The sequence below is a fragment of the Phoenix dactylifera genome, chromosome 11 (genome assembly GCF_009389715.1).
Source record: "Phoenix dactylifera cultivar Barhee BC4 chromosome 11, palm_55x_up_171113_PBpolish2nd_filt_p, whole genome shotgun sequence".
Taxonomy (NCBI): Eukaryota; Viridiplantae; Streptophyta; class Magnoliopsida; order Arecales; family Arecaceae; genus Phoenix; species Phoenix dactylifera.
Window position 1 is genome coordinate 25,772,538 of NC_052402.1, and position 10,162 is coordinate 25,782,699.

The window sequence follows — 10,162 nt, forward strand, 5'->3', positions numbered from 1 at the left end:
TGGGCTACCTGAGAATTTGTGGGGAGAAGCAATTCTTACTGCATGTTTCATATTGAATAGAGTAACTGTAAAAGATAATGATAAGACCCCTTACGAAATTTGGAAGAAAAGAACACCTAATCTTAAAATCTTGAAAGTATGGGGGTGTTTAGCTAAAGTAGCAATCCCTGAGCCTAAGCGGAAGAAGATAGGGCCTAAAACTATAGATGCTGTCTTTATAGGGTATGCTCAAAATAGTAGTGCCAATAGATTCTTAGTTATAAACTCTGAGATTAGTGAAATTTCAAACAACACAGTTACAGAATCTAGAGATGCTACTTATTTTGAAGATATATTTCCTTATAAAAATAAAATTTCACAACAAGTAATAGATAAATCATCTACTAATGATAAACCTTCCACGAGTACAAGTGCATCTAAGGAACCAGAAACACAATTAGAGTTAAGAAGGAGTAAAAGATCTAGAATACAGAAAAATTTTGGAGATGAATTTTATACCTTTTTAACAGAAGGAGATCCTACTACCTATAAGGAAGCTATGTCTTCTTTAGATGCCCCATTTTGGAAGGAAGCTATACAAAGTGAGATAGAGTCTATTATTCAAAATAACACATGGGAGTTAACTAATTTACCTCCTGAAAATAAAGCTATTGGGTGTAAGTGAGTGTTCAAGAAGAAGTTAAAACCTGATGGAACCATAGACAAGTACAAAGCCAGACTAGTGGCTAAAAGTTTTACACAAAAGGAAGGAATAGATTACTTTGATACATATTCACCTGTATCTAGGATAACTACGATTAGAATTTTAGTTGCCTTAGCATCAGTGCATAATCTAGTGATTCATCAAATGGATGTTAAGATTGCCTTTCTAAATGGAGACATAAATGAAGAGATATATATGGAGCAACCTGAAGGTATTGTAGTTAAAGGTCAAGAACATAAGGTCTGTAAGTTAGTTAAATCCTTGTATGGTTTAAAACAAGCTCCTAAGCAATGGCATGAGAAGTTTGATAAAGTGATCTTAGAATATGACTTTAAGATTAATGAATATGATAAGTGTGTGTATTACAAAGAGGGTAATGGAGAACATGTGATCTTATGTCTTTATGTTGATGATATATTAATATTTGGGACAAATTTGGAGATAGTAAATGATGTTAAGTCTTATCTTTCTAGAAAGTTTGACATGAAGGATTTAGGAGAAGCCTATGTAATTTTAGGAATGAAGTTGGAAAGAACACCTAATGGAATTACTCTTAATAAAACCAGTACAATAGAAAAGATGTTAAAAAAGTTTAATTATTTTGATTGCAAATCTATATCAACACCATATGATCTAAATGTGCATTTGAAGAAAAATAATGGTGAACCAGTATCTCAACTGAAGTACTCACAAATGATTGGATCATTGTTATACATAGCAAATAAAACTAGGCCTGATATAGCATATGCTGTTGGGAGACTTAGTAGATATACTCATAATCCTAACAAAGATCATTGGATTGCTTTAGAGAGAGTCTTTAAATATCTTAGAGGAACCATGGAATACTCATTGTGTTATAAGGGATTTCCGAATGTAGTTAAAGGGTATAGTGATGCTAATTGGATAACAGACAATATGGATGTAAAGTCCACTTCAGGGTATGTATTTCTTTTGGGTGGAGCAGCAATATCTTGGGGATCTAAGAAACAAACTATTATCTCTCGGAGTACTATGGAGTCAGAACTTATAGCTTTAGATACAACTTGCTCTGAGGCTGAGTGGATTAAGAACTTGATGCTTGACATGCCTTTAGTCAATAAACCCATGCCTGCCATTTTCATACATTGTGATAGTAAGGCAGTAATAGAGTTAGTAAGGCAGGCACATACTAATAAGAAAATGAATAGACATTTGCAAGTGAGGTACAAATCAGTTAAAAGCCTATTGAATAAGAATATTGTATCTTTGGAATTTGTAAAGTCTGAGAAAAATATAGCTGATCAGCTAACCAAAGCTCTTTCTAAGAAAGCTGTCATTGATTTGTCGAGGGGGATGGGCTTAAGCCCATAAGGGAGTCACCTAGGGAGGTAACCCAACCTTTATGATTGGAGATCCCATGAAGAAGGTTCAATGGGTAGAAACAATCCATATTGCGTGACTCATTTCAGCACTACTTTTAAGGAGAGAGTCTCCTGCTCATCCCTATGGCAATAGTGCTTTGATATGTGACGTTAGGAAGGGTGTTACCCTGAATGAGCCCGAGGCAGGCATACTCCTGCAGGATACAGGTCACATGTATTCTTGGAGGACTCACCTAAATGAGAGTTGTCGTGAGGCCGCGACTGTGAGAATTGGGCTGTTCTCTAATAACTCTCATGAGAATCAAGATTCAGCGCATGGCCATAAATAGCGCTAACCCGCACCAAGTCTATATCAATACTATGTGTGTGGCATGTTAAAATCTGGTCCAAAGGGTCAAGTTCAAGACTTAGTTCACTATGATCCTTCAGGTTAGAACTGTCTACACTAAGTGTAGGTTCAAGTCCGGAAGACACCTGCACCCATTGCATAGTATAAAGCTGCCCAAATTTCTCTCTATATATATGTATATGATTTTATAAAGTTTTGAAACTTGTGGGGGACTGTTGGAATTTGAATAAATTTTGAAAAGTTTTAAAGAGGTGTAAATAAAAAAAGATTTGTAACCCCCAAATTTTTAAAAGAGTTGTTATAACCTTTAAGTTTTTCAAATTCCATTTGGAAGTTTCAAAACTTCCCATTATCTTTCATTATGGCCTTAATGAGGCCATAAGTATTCAACCGTTATGGTTGGATGACAAAAGGCCTATAAAAGAGCCATTCCTTGTATCTAACAAAAAATACAATAAAAAATCCTTCTTCTTCCTCTCATTGTTTCTCTCTACCACCATTCTCTCTTTTACAATTTTCTATATTATTGGGCAACCGATATAGACTAGGTAATCTGCCTACTACAGACGTGCACTGTAGATTAGGCCTGCTGTGAGCCGTTTGGGTTGTATCTTGGAGCCGTCGCTGACCGCCAATACCTGCACGTGGGGAGGCAACAACGGTTTTAGGACAGTGCGTCTTTTGGCGTGCCTCTCACACCTCACAGGCCAGATATTTTCTTACCACTATTTTATTAATTGTTAGATTTTCTTTTATGTGATTTAAATATCTACAAAGCATCTTGGTAGATCAACATTTGAATTGTAAGAAATATTGAAAGACATCAGACTTATTACGAAGAGGATAGACCAAACAAAAACGAGAAAAATCATCTACAAAAAGAACATAGTATTTAATTCCTCCTAAAGATGCAACAGGTGACGGCCCCCAAACATCGGAATGAATGAGTTCCAGAGGCTTTGTTGATGCTGCAGAACTGGACTTGAATGGGAGTTTATGACTCTTCGCCATGCTGCATGTATGACAGACAGAGAAAGAGTTTGGAGAAGAAAGTGGCTGTATATTAGTGGACAATGTGGAAAGCACAGAGGCAGCTGGATGTCCAAGATGCTGATGCCAGATGGAGGAAGACGATTTTGAAGCTAAGAGTGCTTTTGGAGCAGTGGAAGCTGATACCGATGATGAAACAAAAGTGAAGGGAATCTTATAAAGTCCTTCACTACAACGTCCCTGAAACAAAATCTTGTTCGTATGCTTATCCTTAATGGTACAACCATCCGAATCAAAAATAAGAACATAATGATTGTCAGCTGCTAATTTATAGACTGACAAGAGGTGATGGGAGATTTGTGGAGCATGAAGAAGATGAGGTTATGGGAGTATACCAGAACCCATGTGATGAATAGGGATAGAAGCTCCATTTCCAAGTGCTACTTGCTCAGACCCAATGTAAGAAACAGGTTGATGTAGGACTGATTGCTCAGGCGTCATATGTGCCGTAGCTCCACTGTCAATAATCCAATCCCCAGTTCTTGTTGATGGAGAAGAACTTACAGATGAAGCTTGAGAAGCAGAGTTTGCTAGAAGAGCCTGAGAAGTATGTGCCGTTGTGGATGCATTATAAGTAGAATCCATTCGTTGCCAACCTGTGCTACTGTAATTTGAATCCATCCTGTGCCAGCAGTTTACACCAGAATGACCTCGTTTATTACAAATTTGGCATTCCAATAAATTTCTCTGGTCTCTGCCTCGATCTGGAAAGGACCATCCTGATGTTCTTGACCTGCCTCGTCCTCGGTTGGTGAAGTAGAAACGTCCACGACCTCTGCCGCGAACTGAAAGTAGTGCAAATGCAGAGTCGACAGAGGACTGTTGTTTTTCCTTGTTAGACAAGATAATCTCTTCACTGCATAAAAGTGCATAGAGTTCATCCAAAGTAATAGCTGATGACCGAGTTCTAATTGCAGTAGAGAAGGAATCATAAGCTGCTGGGAGGCCATTCAAAACATACAGCGCCACATCCTCCATATCTAACTTGGATCCAACAGCTGCAAGGGCATCTATCTTATTCCTGATCTCATTTAAATACTGCTGCATTGGTAGATCTTGCTTCTGTATATTGTGAAGCTCATTCTTTAGTTGAATTACATGAGATCTAGTTGAGGAATTCAATCTACATTCCAATGTAGCCCAAAGTTGATGGCAATGCTCAAGATTAATTACATAGGGTAGGATAGAAGAAGAAATTATTGAATTCAAAGCCACTGCTAAGAACTGATCATTCAAAAACCAAGCATCAAATTCAGAACTAGTTGGTGATTGTAGACAAGTTGATGATCCGTCTAGAAATCCAAAAAATTCACTTGCTTTGAACACTCGAGTGATTTGGGATTTCCAGACAAGATAATTTTCAGAGGTAAGTTGACTGGGTACAAGTGATTGAATCCTTGAAGTCAAGAATTTAAGTTTGGGAGATATAACCTGATCTTTAGAAGACCTTACAGCTTCATCTGATCTGGTATGATTCACTGATGTAGGTGATGCCATAGAATCACTCTTAAGATCTTCTAATCTTACTAACAGATCTTAATGAGCTAGTGGATCATGGTGAGATGATCTGGATCCCTGCTCTGATACCATGAAGAAGTCTGGGAGAAGATATGTTGAAGCTACAGTGGCTGGCACATTCCTTAAAAACTAGCACGGCACTGAAACTGCTCTGCTACAGTAAACTGTTGAGAAAGCAGAGAACAGGAAAGAAGAGTTTGAATGTGATTTTTATTGCTTGCAAAGAGCTTACAGTAGATGTGTATTTATAGCTGATGATCCAGGATACAAGTAAACCAGCTGCTGATTAGCTGGAGTTGGTTACAACAGTTGTAAACTAACTGAATTCAGTTGGGATTAACTGAATTCAGATTTTGCTAGAAGTTTACAGAGTGTGCTAGAGAATTCTGGAATGGACTAGTAGCTTAACAGTAAACACTGACCAGTTTAATGCATAGTTTTTTTTTTTTTCATGATCTTATGAACAATGTCATGTGTGTGTTACATCAGTCGTAGAGCTAAAAAATATTTCATGAATATTTTAGAGATTATCCAAGTGGCTAAAGTGGACAACAATTTTGTAGGTCCTCTTTCACTAAAGTAAGATTTTGTACAGACACCTAAGTGTGTCATCATATAGAATAGTTAATATTAGCAATCCATCTCACAAAGCACTGTCTGGATAGATGTGTGAACCAGATGCACGAGCATGCAAATGACCGTTGACAAGAAGGATAGGAAATTTTACTGTATTTTGGAAGTTAGTAAATTTGCAGCCAAATCCATATACCTACGATAATACTTTGGACTATATCCTTAATATGGAGCATAATGCTTTATTCATTTGCTTACTTCAAACCTTTGTTGTGAATTTGGATTAAAATAAGGCCAGATATTAAGAAAAGGAATCATTGCATGTTTTTTTTCTATTATTTAGCTAACTAAAAAATGGTTTACTCTGGAAGATTTGGAGAGCTTTTGTAAGAAAATTTATTTATTCTTGATATAGGTTTGGAACTCATTATCACTAAATTTTAGCATGTATAGAAATAGCTATAATTAATGAATTAGGATGCATTGATCCTAGGTTAACTAAGTTCTAAATTAAGCAGCCTCATTTTATCCTTAAGCACTAACAAACGCAGTTCATAATAATAAATGCCTTAAAAATTAGGATTTGGAACTAGCAAGTGCAGGCTTGTAAGATGTCACAACTACAGTCTCATACACAAGACTCGCTCTCCTATGCAGTCCCAAAGCCCCTCCAATGTCAAGCTCCATCACAACCTGTGGTACGGTTAGTCCCAGTCATTCTCCCAATCACAGAATTAACTTCATGAGCATGTTATCCAACAAGCAGCCGAAAGATCTATCGCAATATCACATGAAGATATGTTGACATGGCATAATATTGGTCTCAAGAATCGTTTAATCCAAAGCATTGGAAAAATACAGTCGAGAAACAATGATGCCGCAATATTTTTTTTCTCTTTATATAATTAAATAGGATATTATTCACTGCGCAACAATCATCTCTACAATCTACTCAACACTACAAAAAAAATTAGACATTATTGACGCTTTTTATTGCATATATTGATGTCTATAAGCGTCGTTAGTTTTATTCCCGACGCTTTATAAAGTATCGCAAAAGCACCGGCAATGTGAGCATTGAAATTCAATTAATTACCGATACTTATAAGTGTCGGTATTTAGCGATGCAAATAAGTATTGTCAATTAGTGACGCGTATAAGCATCGGCAATTAGCGACGCAGATAAGCGTCGCTCATTGCTGACGCTTTTATGTGTCGGCTAATAGCGATGCTTAATAGCGTCGGTCATTAGCGACGCTAAAAAGTGCCGCTAATATTTATTATAACGATACTTTCAAGCGTCGTAAGAGTTTTTTTTAAAAAAGATTATTTAAATTTTTTTTAAAACTATGTATATATATATATATACACTAAATACATACATAACAAAAATCATATTATTATATATATCACAATCAAACAGATTATTCGAAATATTCATATTGTCAAATATAATTACATTTACGTTATAAATTTACATTTACAATATATTTTAAAAAATAAGATATATATAACTCCTAAATAAATAGTCTAAGAATTATCAGGGGATTAAAGAAAGTATCAGGAACCTTAAAAAAAAGATAGAAACTTTAAAAGTAAAGAATACGAAAATTATTATGCTAATACAAAAATATATAATAATTATGTAAAATATTTAAAATTATTTTTTGTTGAGATCTACAAAAGGTTTGCAAAGATAGCCTATTTGCCAAAAGCTATTACGGTATTTGGGGTCCCTGAAAGTGTTTCTGGCTCGATCAACTCAGGGGTTATTATGCTCTGGCGGTTAGACTCTGAAAGCTATAGATGAAATACTTTAAATTATTTGTTATACCTATTGATTTACAATATGTTATAACGGAAAAATCTTACTTTCTCACAGATTATAGGAGTTATATATATATATATATTGAAGCATATTAACAATGTAAATGTAATTATATTTGATAATATAAATATTTCAAATAATCTGCTTGATTGTGACATGTATTATTATACGACTTTTTTATATATGTATTTGGTGTATATATGTATACAAAGTTTTATTTTTTTAAAATATTTTTTTAAAAATAACTCTTACGGTGCTTTAAAATGTTGTTATAATATATATCAGCGATTAGCAACGCTTATAAGCATCAGCGATTAGCAATGTTTATATGCATCACCAATTAATGATGCTTTCAAAAAGCGTCGGTAAGTTGATTTTCGACGTTTACATTATCGATGCTTTTACGACCTTTTAGAAAGCACTGAAAATAAAACTACCGATAAGCAAAAGCGCCGGTAATACTTATTTTTTTTATAGTACATTATTTTTGTAATAGTAAAGACCACTTGATGAAATTTCTACAGCAGTAAGAAAATGCTACTAAATTCCGATAAATACTGCTAGTAAAAGTTTACTTCTCCATTAGCAGCGCAATGTGCTAAAGTTAAAATAGCGACAGGACATTCGACAACGACCAAGCAGCGGAAGGGAAAATCGCTTGGAAAAGTATCCACAGCAATTTTTCATACTTTTACCGGCTTCGACCGTTGCTAAATCTTCTTTTTCTTATAGTAAAAAATAAAAAAATATAAATAAAACTAATTTTTTTAGTGATGGAATAAATTTCATCACTAAAAGTAACTTAACATAAGGCAACAAATATCAACCTTCATGCAAAAAGAAAATTGCTTAGCGATAAATTCATCAATGAAAGCTTTCATCACAAAGATTGTAGATTTTGTGACAAAATTCATTTTGCCATCAGAGTTAGCTGTTGCTGATAAAAAAATTTTTGTAGCCAGTAGTTCACAATTTGCAGCAAAAGTATTTCATCCCCAATACCTGACTATGCATGATAAAAATACTTTGTCTCCAACAGTCATTCTTCTATGGCGAAGAAAATTTCATTATCAAATCGTTTAATAATGAAAGTTTTTTCATCATAGAAAATATCATCTTCATAGCAAAAATTACTGCACATGACCTTTAGAAATAAGATGAAATTACTTGTTTTCATGATGAGATTTACATACCTTTAATAACGAAATATTTTGTCATAAATCATGGATAAATTGGTGATGAGAGACGTTTCATCACGAAATGCTGGGTATTTGGTAATGAATTACTGCTTCCATCGTAGAAAAAGTCTAGCGACCGGGCGCTAGCCATGAACCTAGTAATAAATTTTGTTTTTTACTGATGAAATTTTTTATAGGTAAACTTATAAATTCTTATAGTGATAATATTAAGTCAAATAATTACATATAAAAATTATAAAAATAATAGTTGCTAATTGTATTATATATAAATTGTTAATTTTATATTTTTCGAGCTTAATTGAACATATAAAAATTATACTAATATGCAAACTTGAGCCAATCGGAAGTAGCCCATACACAGCTTGTTTGTTTGGTAATCTTGATAAAATAGGCTTGGGTATCTTGAATTTCAACATGCACTTTATAGTGATGGTAGTATACGCACTACCGGCCAGGCCATCATTGAGGTGGAGCTGCAGGCTGCCTGAAAGAGCATGTCCTATGCAAGAAGAGTCCTTGAAGCCGACATGATATTTCTAGAGGGGACTCCATCACGGTGGTTGACTGGATACAGGGAATGGATCCGGATGGAGACGAGCATCCATTGTTTTGCGAGATCCGCGATTTGGCCAGGGAGATAGGCTTTTTTCAAATAGCGCATGTTTATAAGGAGGCGAACAATATGGCAGACTGGGTCGTCTTCTTTGTGGCTCGGCATTCGGGCGGATTAATCTGGACCAGGGTCGGAGATACACCCCACTCTCTATATCATCTTTTTTTTTTTGATTTGGCGGACTGTATTCATGTGAGATATATATGAATGCCGTTAAAAAAAAAAAAAAAAAAAAAAGAAAGAAAAAGAAAGAAAGGAAGGAAGGAGGAGAAGGTAGTGTACGTGTCTACATTGTTCTTCCAAATTGGCTAGTACGAGTTGTTTTGTGTGCGTTGTATCAAGAGAATGTGATTTACAACTGGAGAAATTATTGGTCGCACCAACTTGACCGTATATGCAGCTAATAATGATAGTTGATTTTTAGAATGATACAAGGAGATAGGACAAGCTGCCGTGGTTGGCTGCATGCACCCACGTTGCGCACGCAGGATAGGCGATAGTTCCTCTTACAAGAGACCGTGTCAATTTAGGCCATCTAATGAACCGTTCGTGTATGATAGCCCACAGAGTCGACTTTGGAGCGGTTTTATCGGCACACAGAAAGAAGAAAAAGTTGCAGACTCCTCCCTCGACGAAGTCTTTCTAACGTATCTTTTGTAACTCCTGGAAAGAAAATAAAGAGAAATACCACCATGGAGAGTGTAGACATTGATAACGCCAACGTCAAGTTGAAGCGGCTTTGCATGCCTTGGGACTAAGAAAAGGTATGTCGAAGTAACAAAACGATATGCATCCAATTCCGGCCAATTTTTTTTGACGGAATGGTCATGCAAACACGTCTTTTCTATAGCAAAAAGCCCGTAGGTACCTTGTGGTACTTTTTTAATATATCATTTTGGATCCATGCAGCCTTCTCTCAGGTTGAACCTGCCTAAGGTAATTTATCAACCTTAAGTAATAAAACACCA